This window comes from Mastomys coucha, unplaced genomic scaffold, assembly GCF_008632895.1.
Source record: "Mastomys coucha isolate ucsf_1 unplaced genomic scaffold, UCSF_Mcou_1 pScaffold13, whole genome shotgun sequence".
Lineage (NCBI taxonomy): Eukaryota > Metazoa > Chordata > Mammalia > Rodentia > Muridae > Mastomys > Mastomys coucha.
Genome location: NW_022196895.1, coordinates 84,982,976 through 85,000,104, shown reverse-complemented (window position 1 = coordinate 85,000,104; position 17,129 = coordinate 84,982,976). Strand labels below are relative to the sequence as shown.

Below are 17,129 nucleotides of genomic sequence, written 5' to 3'. Positions count from 1 at the left end.
TTGGCGTTGTGTTTATCTGTTTTCTAAATAACAGGAATTACACATGATGAACTTCTAAGTTTTCTATAAGCAAAATAATGAATTAACTACAGGGACTTTAAACAAATTTTGGGTGAGAGACACTTTGTGAAGAGAAAGAATATATCATACTGTGCTAATGAACTTCAGTAACTAACATGCATAGAACATTTAAAAGGGTAAATGCTGTGTGGAAAGTGTCATCATTTTAGGCCTTAGGTCTCAACTGTGTTATTATCACTGGAATTTTTGATATTATAATACAATTATATCATTTATATCTCCCTCCCCTTTCCTTCCTCCAAAACTTCCATTTACCCCTCATTGGTCTCTTTCAAATTTATGGCTGCTGAGATGGGTCAGTGGGTCAAGGCACTTGACCCCAAGCCTGATGACCAGAATTCTATCCCTGAAAACTTCATGGAGAAAGAATAGGACAGGTTCCAGTAAATTTTGCTCTGACCTCCACAAGTGCTTTGTGATGTGCACTCTTATTTACCTTTGCATAGGAGACAAGAAGGTCATAGGAAAAAAAACGATACATCTCACTAGTCATATTCGAAGGTTACAACTTCAACACAAATATTGAGAAGGGCACAACTCATTCCAGAGAAGTCTCTGAACAGTTGACTTCATACAAGAATCCCACATACTAGATGCAAAATAAGCATTCTTCAATCAGTTCACTGCCTACATTGTCATCTCAGAAGAAAACACAACTTTCCCCTTCAATGTGCAAAAATATAACTTCAGTGACATTCAGAAAAAGTCTTGGGAACTCAGAAAAAAACAAATACATAGGCTGCCTGCCACTATGAATGCCCAAATTGAAGACTTTCCTTCACTTCAGGATCCAGGAATTCCAAGAGCCTCAAAACAACCTGAATCCTGATGCTCACAAAGACAGGAGTGGCCCTCACCCTGGGCAGGGTTGTATTGCATCTGTGGTGGTCTCAGAACTCTATAATTTGTTTATCCTTTACAGATGAAATTCCACTGTATCCAGGGACATCTCTAGAACATGATATGCTCTATAATGGATTAGAAAATGCAGGCCAAGTAGAAGATAGGTATGAAGAGACTTATTGTAGTGAGTCAGCTCACATAAATGTAGCTTGTCAAGTTAACACATGAGACACTGTGGCAAAGCTGAGCTGCTCTCCGTTGGCAGAATGTCTTCCTTCTAAGACTATTCAATCTGCTCTTGGGTAATTTCAGCTAATGAAATCACAGAAACTCAGATTGTAGCACACAATCTCTCAATTATGACTTTCATCATCTATAAAAATATCTTCAGAGCAATGCCCCTTTTGGTGTTTGACTGGGAACTGGGGCCTATAATTTGTAATGCTTATATAGCAAAGGACCATACCTACATGTAATGCTTCATTATGTGGTGAAGGGCTACCAGGCAAGAAGGAGAGTACTGGAACCATCTTAAAATCAGCATGTTAAAGGACTACTAGCTAGGGAAGAAAATAAAAGAAGAACCAAAGATAGCCATGGGAAACTGGTATAAACTCTCATAGTTAAATAGGTGCCAGTGGGCACCAGCAGGGTTAGGGTTAGGGTTGTCATCTGGTTGATCTTGCAAAGTTTCGGGTTAAATAATAGGAATAAAATATAACAAGAGTCAGATTTTTACATTCATATGACATTTTATTTTATGTTATCATCATCACTGATAGCCAAGACATGTATTTAAAATAAAATGTGCTTGAGTATTAGGTAGTATCATTTTCTAGCACAGAGATTTTGTGGAAAGCTTTATACGTATGGGATGGAGTGGCATGTGCAGAATCAGAGGTATGTGTTCTTTCTCTGTATGTGTACAAGTGTTACCCTATATGTGTAGAGGTTAGAGGACCACAGGTTCTTCCATTCAACATTGTTTGAGACAAGGTCTCTTTGTTGTTCACCACAGCATATGGTGCTTCTGGGGATGCACTTGAATTTACCTTTTATTTTAGTATATGAACACTGTAATTTCAGACACCTGCCACTGTGTCTGGTTTTTCCAGGGGTTCTTGGGATTCAAATTCAGATCTTTATACTTGTTCATCAAGGACTCTATCTGTGAAGTCATTTCTCCAACCTTTATCTGTGTTTAATCATTATAACAACACTAATATAATATCCATTTTCCTGTTACATATTTTTGCATGTACGTGTATTATCAAACAGGTACAGAGTTCTATACCACAACCCTAAAACTTAGTTCATTTTTATAACTAAAATGCCAGTAGGGGAGGAAGTTTTAGGAACATTATATACTGCAGGTCATCACTTCTTTAGCAAATTGCTGGTTCCCTTTGTTTATAAAGCAGAATAGTGTTCTACTACATAAATTCATTACACACTAACACGCACATTTTCATTTTCACTATAAATTCAACTGTCAATGGTAAATTAGGTATTCGTTTACCTTAACTATTGTGAATAATAAATCAGGCTACACTTAAGAACTAGTTTACTATACTAATGTCTACACAAAACCCCCAAATCCCAGAGGCCTGAATGAGCAAAATTACAAGCTTTCTAGCTGCTGCTACACAGATTTATAAATTTACAGACTTCATTACTCCTGCATAGATTTATATATGTATGCAGACTTTATGTGAATCTTTTCTGAATAGTAATGTTGTTGGAAGGCAAGAGGCAGAATGCCTAGAAATAGCAGATTATTTTAAACAATAAACTTAAATATGAATGTACTGTGTAAACATCATTGAAACCCATTATTACTAAAAAAAAATAGTGAAATCATTCAAATGTTTCTAAATATCAGAATGACAGAAACATAAGCCACTTAAACATATCATTTTTTGTGTGTGACTAAAACCAAGGTTTGCCATGCTGTGGAAATCACACACAGTATTTAGTGATGGTCTAGAATCAGGAGGTAAGCCAGGAGACTGAACATCATGAGTCAGACAGAAGTGAATCTCTACTTACTTCCCTAACCCTCTTCATCCACTTCAGGTGGCCACATTTATCTGCTTTTCATGGAACATTCTAAAACACTGCACATCCAAAGTACTCAGTGTCTGTGTCCTTTCAGTTCAACTATCTGTTACATTGCACAGAAAGAAACTTATCTCGACAATAAGTCTCTGATGGGTTGTCCTTTAAATGTTAACCATCCCAGCTTGTATGCTACTTACTCTCCAGTTACTTTATTTCCCACCTTTCAAAGGCCTCTATTGTAATAAAGCAATCATATCTAAAGAAACTGAGGAGAGCTGCAAATTTCTGAGAACAATTTATCAAATTCAGAATGAAAACGTGCCTCACTCTTTTTTAACAATGGTTCTAACAGGATAAAAGCTTGAGTCTAAAACCCATAGGAATCTTTCATTTTCTCTGCTTTGTTGTTTCTACTAAAATGTTTCTTTCTTCCCTGTGAAAAATCAAATGAGCTCCCTGATTTTTTTCTTGTTTCATCTTTTCATTGACAGCATGCTATCCTTTAAAAAAAATCATCTAAAGAACAGATATTCTCTCCAACAAAATAATACCAGCAACAACAACAACAAAATCTATTTTCTTTATAAGAGATAATTTGAACAACTCTTCTAAGGTGCCTGGGCTGTCTGTATTGGAAATGACTAGAAATTAATAGTCTATTTCAATCCCGTAGATTTAGGTAATAAGGATACCACTTACCTCGGTTTTTGTCCATATTCATTCATTATATCTTGTATCATGGAGTTATTCATTTCGCTGTAGGAAACCATCCAATATGTCACTGCTGTATAAATTACCTCACTGTGGAACTTATTTCAGACATAGGAAGAACTTAAATACAATCATATGCAGCCTTACTAAATGGTCAATGAAAAAAATCTACAAAAATTTTGAAAGTGATTCCTTTAGAATTAAAATCTAAATAGTGTGATTTATTATTGTCAATGAAAAATCTCTGAGATTATACATTACATATGATGTTGAAAATAAGCTTCCCACCATTTCATGGCTGCTAGTAGATTCTCTGAGGACATGTAGGGTAAAGATATCCAGCTATTTACTAGGTATTTACTACTAGCAGCATGGGTTGCTAACCACTGCATCAGCATCTTTGATGGTTTTCAAAGCTTTGTTTCTTACCAGTGGCCAACATAAGAAGTGGTCAGGTGGCCTGCATAGGAGGTGATGATGTTACAGATATGTAACATCTGTAACAAAGTTTGGGACATCTCTACAATACACACACACACATACACACACACACACACACACACACACACACACACACAGATAGATAGATAGATAGATAGATAGATAGATAGATAGATAGATAGATAGATAGATATAGATATAGATATGTGTGTGTGTATTGCTTCATACAATTCTCCCAGAGACATTGTTTTTCTTGTACTGTAAGAACCAAATCTAAATCTTTGAGTTCTACAAATACCTTTGAAAAGATAAGTGAGAAAAAAAGTGTCTCTGCTCAGAAGAGATACAGAGATGCAAAAGACCCACAGAGCTGTCTGTGAAAAACCAACAACAGCATAGGTCTTGTTTTCTTATTTTTTTTTCACCAAATAAATTTCAATTTTCAATTTTTAAAATACTTTAAATTGCTAGCATTGCTGGAGAAGTCATTATAAGAAGCCTGAAACAATCATATACTTTCACATATTGTTATCAGAGTTGTTAGGGCCAAACCCTGTGCCCTGTTAGCTCTAGTAGACTAGACTCAGGCACCTGTCTTCAACAGGCCAATGAAAGATGAGTAATCATGAAAAGTGATGAAAGGAAATTTATTCAATTTGACCATGTTAGGAAAAGGAACACCTAAAGAGGTCCAGTGATACCCACTCTGGTCCATGTTTAGGGCCTTAACTAAGGTTTAGGTTTAAATAGAGGCCAGGAGCTGTGTGCATAGCTGAACAGACTTGGGCAAGGTGTTTTGTTGCCCATCACTGTGTAGACTCAAGTCTATTCTGCAAAGTGGTTAGATAAGTTGAGTTTTTCCTCTGGCTGACACTAGGTTTCATTCTGTCTTTTCCTTTTCCAGAATGAACTTCCTAGATGTCTTGGTTACTTTTATGTCACCCTGACCCAAGCTAGAGTCATTGAGTAAAGGAAAGGAACCTCAGCTGATAAAATATACCCAAAAGATTGGGCAATCCTATGATGCATTTTCTTGATTAATGATTGGTATGAGAAGGCTGAGATTACTGTTGGCATTGCCACTCTTGGATTGCTGATAGAGGGCTCTATAAGAAAGTAATCTGAGCAAAACCTAAGGAGCAAGCTAATAAGCAGGATGCTTTCATGGTATCTGCATCAATTTCTGCCTCTAGGTTTCTACTCTTGAGTTTCCTGATTGGTAGAGTTTGGCATGAGTGTTGTAAGGTGAAAAAAATTCATGTTTTCCCAAGATGCTTTTTTGTCATGTTGTTTTATAATAGCAATAGAAACCTAAGAAACTAGAGAAATTTTAATTCTTGAATACTATTTTTTCTGTAGTCTGATAGCCAAGGGAAGAACACAATTGTCTCTTTAGAATACCTTCACTTCTGTTTTGCCTGCTACAATATTTATACCTATAATGCATATTAGACAATCCCATTTAGCTTTGTATTATGGTTTAAATTTTCATTTTAAAAAAGATTGTTATTCCTCCACTAGTCAGGACCAGGTCACATCATCTAATTGCTTTGACTCAACATATAATTTTTTTTATGATCAAAGGTATGTAAAGCAAGATGTGTGGCTGCTTCAATCCTTGCATATTCCATTCTGTGCACACAAGACTGAGCTGTCACATGCATTCTTAATGGTTTTAGTCATTAATATTTGCTGAGTGCCATGTGCCTGGCATTTTAGAAGGCTGGGAAGACATAAAGGTAAATAAATGTCCTCTTTACCAGCTTAAAGGAGAAGCTACATGAGAGATAAAAAAAAATTGAGGTTTGTACCAGATGTTAAAAGAATACATGAAGATGTGTGTAGCTTCTCAGTCAGACTAGAGAGTCAAGCTTCCTAGATGATTATGTTCTACATTCAGTCTTAGCCAAAAGATGGAGAAACTCCCATAATATATGATATATAATATATAATTAATATATTATATATATACACACACATTTATCCATGTGTATGTGTGCTTATGCATGTTTTGTGTGTGTGTGCATGTATGTGTGTGTGTGTGTGTGTGTGTGTGTGTGTGAGAGAGAGAGAGAGAGAGAGAGAGAGAGAGAGAGAGCACAGAATGCTCATATTCAGGTCAAAGGCTTAACTTTGTGGAGAAGATTTTCTCTTTTCATCATCTATGTTCAAAGGACCAAACCCAGAATGTCAGTTGCTTAGTTATTGTTCTATTGTTGTGCTTCAGTGAAACACCACAAACAAGAGCAGATTGAGGGAAAAAGTGTTTATTTGCCTTATGCTTCTACATCACTGTTCACCATTAAAGAAGGTCAGAAAGAATTCAGAAAACAGAGCAGAAACATGAAGGCAGGAGCTGGTGGATCCATGGACATGTGCTGCTTACTGGGTTGTTTGGCCTGATGTCTTATGGAATGCAGACCAAAAACTCATGAATGGCCCTATCCACATTGGGATGGGCTCTCTTAGATCAATCAATAATTAATTAATTAATTAATGTCCTACAAGCCACTATATAGCCTGATTTTATGGGGGCATTTTCTCAGTTGAAGTTCTCTCTTCTCAGATAACTCTAGTTTGTGTAAAGTTGACATAAAACTAGCCAGCACATCAGTCCTGGCAACAATGTTAACCAAGCAGACCCCTGCAAAGGTCCCAGGAACTAAACCACCAACCAGAGTACACTTGGGGGAACCCATGGCTCCAACTGGATATGTAGCAGAGGATTGCCTTATTGGGCATCAGTGGGAGGGGAGCCCCTTCCTCCTGTGGAGGTTTGATGACCCAGGGTAGGGGAATGATAAGGCACTAAGGCAGGAGTGGTTGAGCATGTGGGGGAGCACCCTCATTGAGGCAGGGTGGAGGGGAAACTGGGAAGGGAGATAATAGTTGAAATGTAAATAAATAACCAATAAAAATGAAAAAATGAATAAGCACATTTAAATTTATAATAAACCCTTAGTTGATACACACTCACAAATACACATATACATATATATTACACACATGCATATAAAATATATACACACATATATACATAACACAAAAAACATACACATATATACATACACAACCATATATACATGCACATGTATATATACCTATACACACATCGATACATATACACATACATATACACATATACACACATATGTATACATATACACAGAACACACAAGACACACACACATATATATACACATATATGAATATACACAACACATACTTTAAATACATGTTCATAAAAATACATGACAATTGGTTGAAGATAACAATTTTCTTAGAAAAGAGCCCAGAAAGACTTAATGTATATTAGTTCCACAGCAAATACAATATTTTAACATAGATTTTGCTGGAGAAGTAGAATTTATGGGTAAAAACCCCCAAAGTTACAAAATTATGTTTCTGACTGTATTAAGAACCTTAAATACTATGTTAGGGAGATTTCATTCTCCCAAAAGAAATACAGGAATAGAAGTTACTTTGGCAAAAAGTATATTGGTTATGTGGTCAGCTTGATAATTAAAGGAATTGAGTTCCTTAAATATTAGAAAAAGCCAAATGATAAAATTAAGGTAGAAACAATATGAAGGAAGTGTATGGATCAAGGAGGTGCTAAGGAGGTAGACACCACAGTACTCGATAACTGAGAGCATGACAAGAGATGATGACCAGACCAGGAGACAGATATCTTCCCAGGCATGAGATAGGAGCTACAGGGTTAAAGTGTGAATTATGCCTCATATCAGTGAGTGTGGAAGGAAGGGCACACAATGGAGAAGAGTGATGGATACATCTGTGATATACACTTTCTTGATAATTGCCAAGTTCTTGTTAGGTCATGCATTACTATTCCATTGATAAATGTCAAACTGAAGAAGCATGAAGATTTGCTTCATTTCAGAAACTTCTTCTTCACCAGTAAGTAATAAAAGAATAATATGCCTGTATGAGCTGATAAGCTTGTCCAGTTACCTGCAGTATATTTGTATCCTTTCTGTGTTCCTTAGAGAAAATTTTATCCAAAGCAAATCAAAGACACAAGAAAATAATGAAATATATTCATGAAATGTATCAGGTTTTGCTTTATCTACTGGTTTGTGTATGTAATCTCAACCATCACAATTTTTGAGGCACATAAGCTAAAGATGTAGTTACACCAGGAAGCAAAATCAAGTCTATGGCATCTCAAATTATATGTGGTGCCATTTTCCTGTATTTCCTATAAAGTTTCTGTTAAAGTTCTTTTTTAAAATAAAAGATAGTGTTTTACCATCTTAAACCATTTTATACCTAACCCAGCTTGGAACCAGTGTACATGTACTGTCTAAAATTAAAAACAGTGCAAATGACCCATTAACTCTGACATATAAATATAAGTTTTGAAATTATGTTCTATTTTTTGAGACAGGTTATCACATAGCCCAGATAGGCCATAAACTTACTGTAGGATATCCATGTCTACTCTCATGACTGTAATTACCAGTATCACTATTTATCACTATGGCTAATTGATTGATTATGTTCAAAAAATAATTATGATTTGTAAACTTAAAAGAGATATTTAAAACCATTATAGATAAGACTCCTGGAATCATGGAATGGAAATAAAAATAGAAAGAGTTCTTAGACCCTTCACAATAGTCAAAAATAGTATAAAATACCTTGTTGTGACTCTAACTAAGTAAGTAAAAGATCTGTTTGACAAAAACTTCAAGTCTCTGAAAAAGGAAATTGGAGAAGATCTCAGAAGATGGAAAGATCTCCCATGCTCATCGATTGGCAGGATTACTATAGTAAAAATGGCCATCTTGCCAAAAGTAATCTACAGATTCAATGCAATCCCCATCAAAATTCCAACTCAAGTCTTCACAGACTTAGAAAGAGAAATTTGCAAATTTATATGGCATAACAAAAAACCCAGGATAGTCACAATTATTCTCAACAATAAAGGAACCTCTGGAGGAATCACTATCCCAGAACTTAAGTTGTACTAGAAAGCAATTGTGGTAAATACTGCATGGTATTGGTACAGTGATAGACAGGTAGGTCAATGGAATAGAATTGAAGACATAGAAATGAACCCACAAACCTATGGCCACTTGATCTAAGGAGCTAAAACCTTCCAATGGAAAAAAGACAGCATTTTCAACAAATGGTGCTGGCTCAACTGGAGTTTAGCATATAGAAGATTGAAAAATTGATCAATTCCTATCTCCTTGTATAAAGCTCAAGTCCAAGTGGATCAAGGGACCTCCACATAAAACCAGATATATTCAAACTACTAGAAAAGAAATTGGGGAAGAACTTTGAGCACATAGGCACAGGGGAAATTTTCCTGAACAGAACACTTGGTCTAAGATCAAGAATTGACAAATGGGACCTCATAAAATTGCAAAGCTTCTGTAAGGCAAAAGACACTGTCAATAGGACAAAATAGCAACCAACAAATTGGAAAAAGATCTTTACCAATTCTATATCTGATACAGGGCTAATATCCAATATATACAAAGAACTCAAGAAGGTAGACTCCAGAAAACCAAACAAAGAATAAACAAAGCTAAACAAAGATTACTCAGCTGAGGAATACTGAATGGATAAGAAGCACCTACAGAAATGTTTAACATCCTTAGTCATCAGGGAAACGCAAATCAAAACAACCCTGAGATTCCACCTCACACCAGTCAGAATGGCTAGGAAAAAAACTCAGATGACAGCAGTTGCTGGCAAGGTTGTGGAGAAAGATGAACACTCCTTCATTGCTGGTGGGACTGCAAGCTGGTACAACCACTCTGGAAATCAGTTTTGTGGTTCCTCTGAAAACTGGACATAGTACTACCAAAGGACCCAGCTATACCATTCCTGGGCATATACCCAGAAGATGCTCCAACATGTAATCAGGACACATGCTCCACTATGTTCACAGCAGTCTTACATATAGTAGCCAGAAACTGGAAACAACCCAGAGGTCCCTCAACAGAGGAACGGATACAGAAAATGTGGTACATCTACACAATGGAGTATTATGCAGCTATTATAAACAATGAATTTATGAAATTCTTGGGGAAATGGATGGATCTGGAGAATATCATCCTGAGTGAGGTAACCCAATCACAAAAGAACACACATGGTATGCATTCTCTAAGTGTATATTAGCCCAGAAGATCTGAATACACAAAGTACGAACCACAAACCATAAGAAACTCAAGAAGAAGGAAGTCCAAAGTGTGGATACTTTGATCCTTCTTAGAAGGGGGAACAAAGTACCCATGGAAGAAGTGGCAGTGACAAACTATGGAGCAGAGACTGAAGGAAGGACAATCCAGAGACTGCTCCACCTGGGGACCCTTCCCATATACAATCACCAAACCCAGACACTATTGTGGATGCCAGCAAATGCTGGCTGACAGGAGCCTGATATAACTGACTCCTGAGAGGCTCTGACAGTGCCCAACTAATACAGAAGTAGAGGCTCACAGCCATCGATTGGACTGAGCACAGGGTCCTCAATGAAGGAGCTAGAGAAAGGACCCAAGGAGCTGAAAGGGTTTGCAGCCCCTTAGGAGGAACAACAATATGAACTAACTAGTACCCTCAGAGCTCCCAGGGACTAAAACTCCAACCAAAGAATACACGTGGTGGAACTAATGGCTCCAGCATATGTAGAGCAGAGGATGGCCAAGCTGCTCATCAATGAGAAGAGAGGCCCTTGGCCCTGTGAAGGTTCTATACCCCAGTGTAGGGGAATGCCAGGGCCAGTAAGCAGGAGGGGGTAGGGTGGTGAGCAGGGGGGTGGGGGGAGGAAACAGGGGTTTGTTTTAGTTTTTGTTATTTTATTTTATTTTATTTTATTTTATTTTTTGGAGAGGAACCTGGAAAGGAGATATTGTAAATAAAGAAAACATCTAATAAAAAAAATAGAGTTCTTAGGAGGAGATAAGTAGTATACAAATAATTCAGATTATTCTACAAACATTTTAGATTATAGTATAGTTTACATAAAAATAGTTACCATCTCTACTATGAAACTTTAACTCTATGATATATTTTCAAAATCATGTTAACTTTTCTGGTGCTTGCTCTATGTGATTGTACTTTGTGACACACACACATGCACACACTCAAAACAACAAATAGTGTATTTTTAAAATACAATGTTTACGTTAAGTATTTTCAAAGTTTTGTTTTGTGATTATCACAGCATTTCTCAAATCTCAGAAGAAAATCAATCCAATAAATCATTAAAACATATGTCCTAGTCGAGCTTCCACTCCAATAATTATTTTAATAATCATATATCAGACTTCTAGAACTAGTGAGGTAAATAATCCAGGCTCATTGTGTTACACAAATTTTGCAGCAGAGCTTGTAAATTGTACTTAAAATCTTTAGGTTATGTGGGAACTTTGTTTTCAGTCTGAGACAGAATAAAATGTGCTGCATTGTTTGAAAATCTGAACTATTATTTGCAAAAACAGCATCTTGATACTACATTTACAATGACTTCTGGAAATCTATCCCTGTAAAAATTTGACATTTGACAGCTATGGATATAGTATTGTCTTCATAAATCAAATCTAAGCATATATTGCATGAGATGTCTCTATCTCAGAAAAAGATGTTCATCTTCAGCAAACAGCATTTCTCATTACTTATTAATTACAATTTTGAGGATCATTAGCTGATATTAATTTTCTTGTCCTTAATTTGCATGGCCTTAATGTGATGTTTCAGTAAATGTATTAAGCAACTGAATATAGTGTTCAGGTCTCTATCTGAACTTTATATATTTATAACTGTATACAATTCCTTGATTCCCAAAACTGCTAACATGCTCACAAATGAGAGCCAGTATAAATCATATACTTTATTTTTTACTATATTCAAGTTTTACAAACAATCTTTTGAAAATGATAGAATAAAGTTTTGAAACCACCTGATTTTTTTTTTGTTGTAGGCTATTTGCTTTTCCTTTTGTTCATCAACACCAATGGATTTTCATTGTATTCTATCCTCATGTTTCAACTTAAAAATAAATCTTTTTAACATTCATCATTTTATTGGAGACTGTTTTACCAGAGACTGTTTGTAAAGCCTGTAATTATTCAAATGGATTATTTGTCTGCTAATAGTAAAGAGTTAAGCTAGAGTTCATAAAGTGATCACAGTTGTAAAAAATTAATATCCTAGTAGGTAATTATAGGAATTAGAGTACAAGACAAATTAATTCCAAGCAACAGTAATAAATGGATGTTACATCAACCAGAAAATTTGTAAACTATTTTTGTTATGAAAAATGTTATGAAATGACTATTAAAATTTAATTCTATTTTAATAAATTAGAGCATCTTTAGTAGTAATAAATCTATATTATATCGATTTGTCAGTATCTTAATGTTTTAAATTGCCACTTTAATTATGAACTGAATGTTACATAAAACTAAATATTATGCATTTAAATACTTTATAAAAATTTTAAAGATATAAAGAATATTCAGATATTTACCTGTGAGATGAATACCATAACTTCAAAGAAAACAATACCATTAATATCAATAAATATTATATTTCTCTATGTTTGTATATTAAACATGAAAAATAAATAAAAGGAGATGAGACTGTTACAAGTTTAAACTAGAGTGGCACAAGTTAACTGTCATTCTGTTAGGTTTGAAAGTAAAGGTTAAACAAATTAAAAACCCACAACAAATTTAGACAACAAAAATAGAACGTGAAACCAAATTCTAACATATATATTCTAACATTATAAATGTGGTATTCAAATATTTAAACAACTGAAGTTTAGGAAAAGGAAAGGTATAGAAAAGGAAAGGTTTAGGAAAAGAAAAGAGAGTAATTCTCAAAAAACACTATGAGCTGTATCTGTGACAACCCTGGCAAGACATATCCACTGGTGTAATAGGCCATTACTATCATATTAGTAACCAACCCTTTTCTGCTTCAATTTATGGTGCACTCTACACAGCTTAACCCTTATCTGGCACCATTATTAGGACCAAGAACTTGTAAAGAGACAGATTCTCAGCCCTAATGAACAACCTATTTATTGCTAACATTCAGTTAAATGAGTTTACTATTAAACCAACTCCTAATAACATATCATTTACCCATTGATTAGTTCAGCCCTCAATCAGAGAAGTTTAGTTTTTGCCATGGATGGTAATTTACACAGAGACCCACAGCTAGTTAACATGTAGAGAATAAGAAATTGTAGAATACTCATCCCTAATGGAACATCTATATCATACTTTCTCCACAAGATCCAAGAACCATTGTGGAAAATGTAAGAGCCATAGAAAGTGGAAGATAAGTGGTGTTTTCTGTACACAGCAGGGCATTTGTATATACAAACTCACAGCAGGTGCCTAAGAATGCACAACTCTGAAGACAAAATTCCAACATGGGGAAGGAATACAAGCACAAAGTTCCTCTCCTATCTAAGGAACCCTTGGCAGTTAGTAGCTTCTGGGAGGAGAATCAGTCTTTTTTTTTTTTCTTCTTCTCTCTTTTTTTTTTCTTATTTAGTGGATATTTTCTTTATTTACATTTCAAATGTTATCATCTTTCTTGGTTCCCCCCCTTCCGGAAACCCCCTATCCCATCCTCCTCCCCCCTGCTTCTATGAGGGTGCCCCCCCACCCACCCAAAAAAAAACCACCTCCCCGCCCTCGATTCCCCTACACTGGGGTATCTATCGAGTCTTCATAAGACCAAGGACCTCTCCTCCCATTGATGCATGGCAAGGCCATCCTCTGCTACATATACAGCTAGAGCCATGTGTACTTCTTTGTTGATGGCTTAGTCCCTGAGAGCTCTGGAGGGTCTGGTTGGTTGATTTTGTTGTTACAGACCCCTTCAACTCCTTCAGTCCTTTCTCTAACTCCTCTATTATGGTCCCCTCACTCTGTATTTGTAAGGCTCTGGCAGGGCCTCTCAGGAAAGAGCCATATGGGGCTCCTTTCAGCATGCACTTTTCTGGGTTTGGTAACTGTATATGGGATGAATCCCCAGGTGGGACAGTCTTTGAATGACCTTTCCTTCAGTCTCTGCTCTACAATATATCTCCATATTTGCTCCTGTGAGTATTTTGTTCTCCTTATAAGAAGGAACAAAGCACCCACACTTTGGTCTTCCTTCTTCTTGAGCTTCATGTGGTTTGTGAATTGTGTCTTGGTTATTTGGAGCTTTTGAGCTAGTATCCACTGAGTGCATACTGTGTGTGTGTTTTTTGTGACTGAACTACCTCACCCAGCGTGATATTTTCTAGTTCTATCCATTTACCGGAGAATTTCAAGAATTCATCATTTTTAATAGCTGAGTAGTACTCCATTGTATAAATGTACCACATTTTCTGTATCCATTCCTTTGTTGAAGGACATCTGGGTTGTTTCCAGCTTCTAACTATTCTAAATAAGGCTGCTATGAACATAGTGGAGCATGTGTCCTTATTACATGTTGGAGAATCTTCTGGGTATATGACCAAAGTGGTTATAGCTGGGTCCTCAGGTAATACTATGTCAAGTTTTCTGAGGAACTGCCAAACTGATTTCCAGAGTGGTTGTACCAACTTGCAATCCCACCAGCAATGGAGGAGTGTTCCTCTTTTTCCACAATCTCGACAGCATCTGCTGTCACCTGAGTTTTTGATTTTAGCCATTTGAACTGGTGTGAGGTGGAATCTCAGGGTTGTTTTGATTTGCATTTCCTTGATGACTAAGGATGTTGAACATTTCTTTAGTTGGTTCTCGGCCACTCAATATTCCTCAGCTGAAAATTCTTTGTTTAGCTTTGTACCCCATTTTTAATAGGGTTATTTGGTTCTCTGGAATCTAACTTCTTGATTTCTTTGTATATATTGGATATTATCCCTCTATCAGATGTAGGATTGTTAAAGATCTTTTTCCCAATCTGTTGGTTGCCTTTTTGTCCTATAGACAGCATCCTTTACCTTACAGGAGCTTTCAATTTTATGAGGTCCCATTTGTTGATTCTTGATCTTAGAGCCATTGGTGTTCTGTTCAGGAATTTTTCCCCTGAAATTTACAGAAGAGAAAGTGAGGAAGAGAATCAGTCTTTTTAAGTAGTGAAACTCCTAATGTGTTGACTATTTTCAAGTAAAAGCCACACAGTCAAGCATATATGGGCTGCACAAACTATACTTAATAGGTTTTAAAAAACAAAAAAAAGCCAATATACTTATTCTCTCTGCTCTTTGTATAGTAGCATATAGTAATTAGCTATTAGACTGCTCAGCATGTTAGCTTACAACATATTCTATTTAAGGAACTATTATGAACACTATCACAATTCTGAGAAACTTGAAGGACTGCGTAGTAAGGAAATATTAGGCACACTCAAACCAAGTAGTCTTTCAAGCTCATGCCACTGAATACTACACAATAAAACATATTTAATGTAGAGCATCATTAACCAAGGCAAATCTCTCATCACTTCAAGAGATAAGGAGAGAAAACAAATTTATGCAAATATTGGAAGAAAGGTACAGGAAATACTTTAGAAATCTTGTAAAGAGGAGAATATATTTTATTGGTTATTTTACTTATTCACATTTCAAATGTTGTCCCCCTTCCAGTTTCCCCTCTAAAACTCCCTATCCTATACCCCTCACTCTGCCTCTATGAGGGTGCTTCCCAACCCACCCACCCCCTCCTGCCTCAGCACCCTAGCATCCCCCTATGCTGGGGCATTGAACCTCCATAGAACCACGGCTCTCCCCTCCCATTGATTCCAGGTAAAGTAATCCTCTGCTACATAGGTAGCTGGAGCCATGGGTCCCTCCATGTGTACTCTTTGTTTGGTGGTTTAGTCCCTAAAAGCTCTGGTCAGTCTGGTTGGTTGGTTTTGTTGTTCTTTCTATGGGGCTGCAAACCCCTTCATCTCCTTCAGTCCTTTCTCTAACTCCTCCATTGGAATCCCTGTGCTCAGTCTGATGGTTGGCTGTGAGTATCTGAATCTGTATTGGGAGGGCCTCTCAGGGGACAGCTATACCAGGCTCCTGTCGAAAACCTAGGAAACTTAAAACCAGACCTGACTTTTCTTTTAAATCTAGCTTTAGGAACTTTGTATAACAAAAGAAAATTAACAAAACAATGATGATGGAGCTACAGAAATGGTTCAGCAGTTATGAGCACTTGATGTTCTTCCAAGGGCCCTGAAATCAGTTCCTAGCACACAAGCTAAGTGTCTTATAAGTACTTGTAACTCCAGCCTCTGCGGATCTGAATCCTCTCTGTCTTCCATAACAATCTCACACACTTGGGATACTCACACACACACACACACACACACACACACAAATTTAAATATTTAAAAGAAAAAAACTCTAAATAACATTGAGATGTATGTAAGTTCTCATACTTGAACTTTAGAAAAGTACTTTCCTTTTGGTCTTCCTTCTTCTTGAGTTCCTTGTGGAATGTGGGTTGTTCTTCCTGTATTCCAAACTTCTGGGCTAATAACCACTTATCAGAGAGTGCATACCGTGTTTGTTCTTTTGTGACTGGGTTACCTCACTCAGGATAATATTCTCCAGATCCATCCATTTCCCTAAGGATTTCAGAAATTTATTGTTTTTAATACCTGAGTAGTACTCCATTGTGTAGATGTACAACAATTTCTGTATCCACTCCTCTGTTGAGGAACATCTGGGTTGTTTCCAGGTTCTGGCTATTATAAATAAGGCTGCTATGAACATGGTGGAGCATGTGTCTTTGTTACATGTTGCAGTATTTTTTGGGTATATGCCCAGGAGTGGTATAGCCGGGTCCTCCGGTAGTACTATGTCCAATTTCCGGAGGAACCGCCAAACTGATTTCCAGAGTGGTTGCATCAGTTTGCAATCCCACCAGCAATGAAGTAATGTTCCTCTTTCTATCACCTGACTTTTTTTATCCTAGCCATTCTGACTGGTGTGAGGTGAAATCTCAGGGTTGTTTTGATTTGCATTTCCC

The 17,129-nt window shown here is 36.6% G+C and overlaps 1 protein-coding gene across 1 annotated transcript in view; it reads left to right on the top strand.

Moving 5' to 3' along the window:
• Nucleotides 1-17,129, top strand: part of Dok6 (docking protein 6) — a 450,168-nt gene that overhangs the window by 424,098 nt on the left and 8,941 nt on the right. The gene's annotated exons all lie outside the window — the stretch shown is intronic.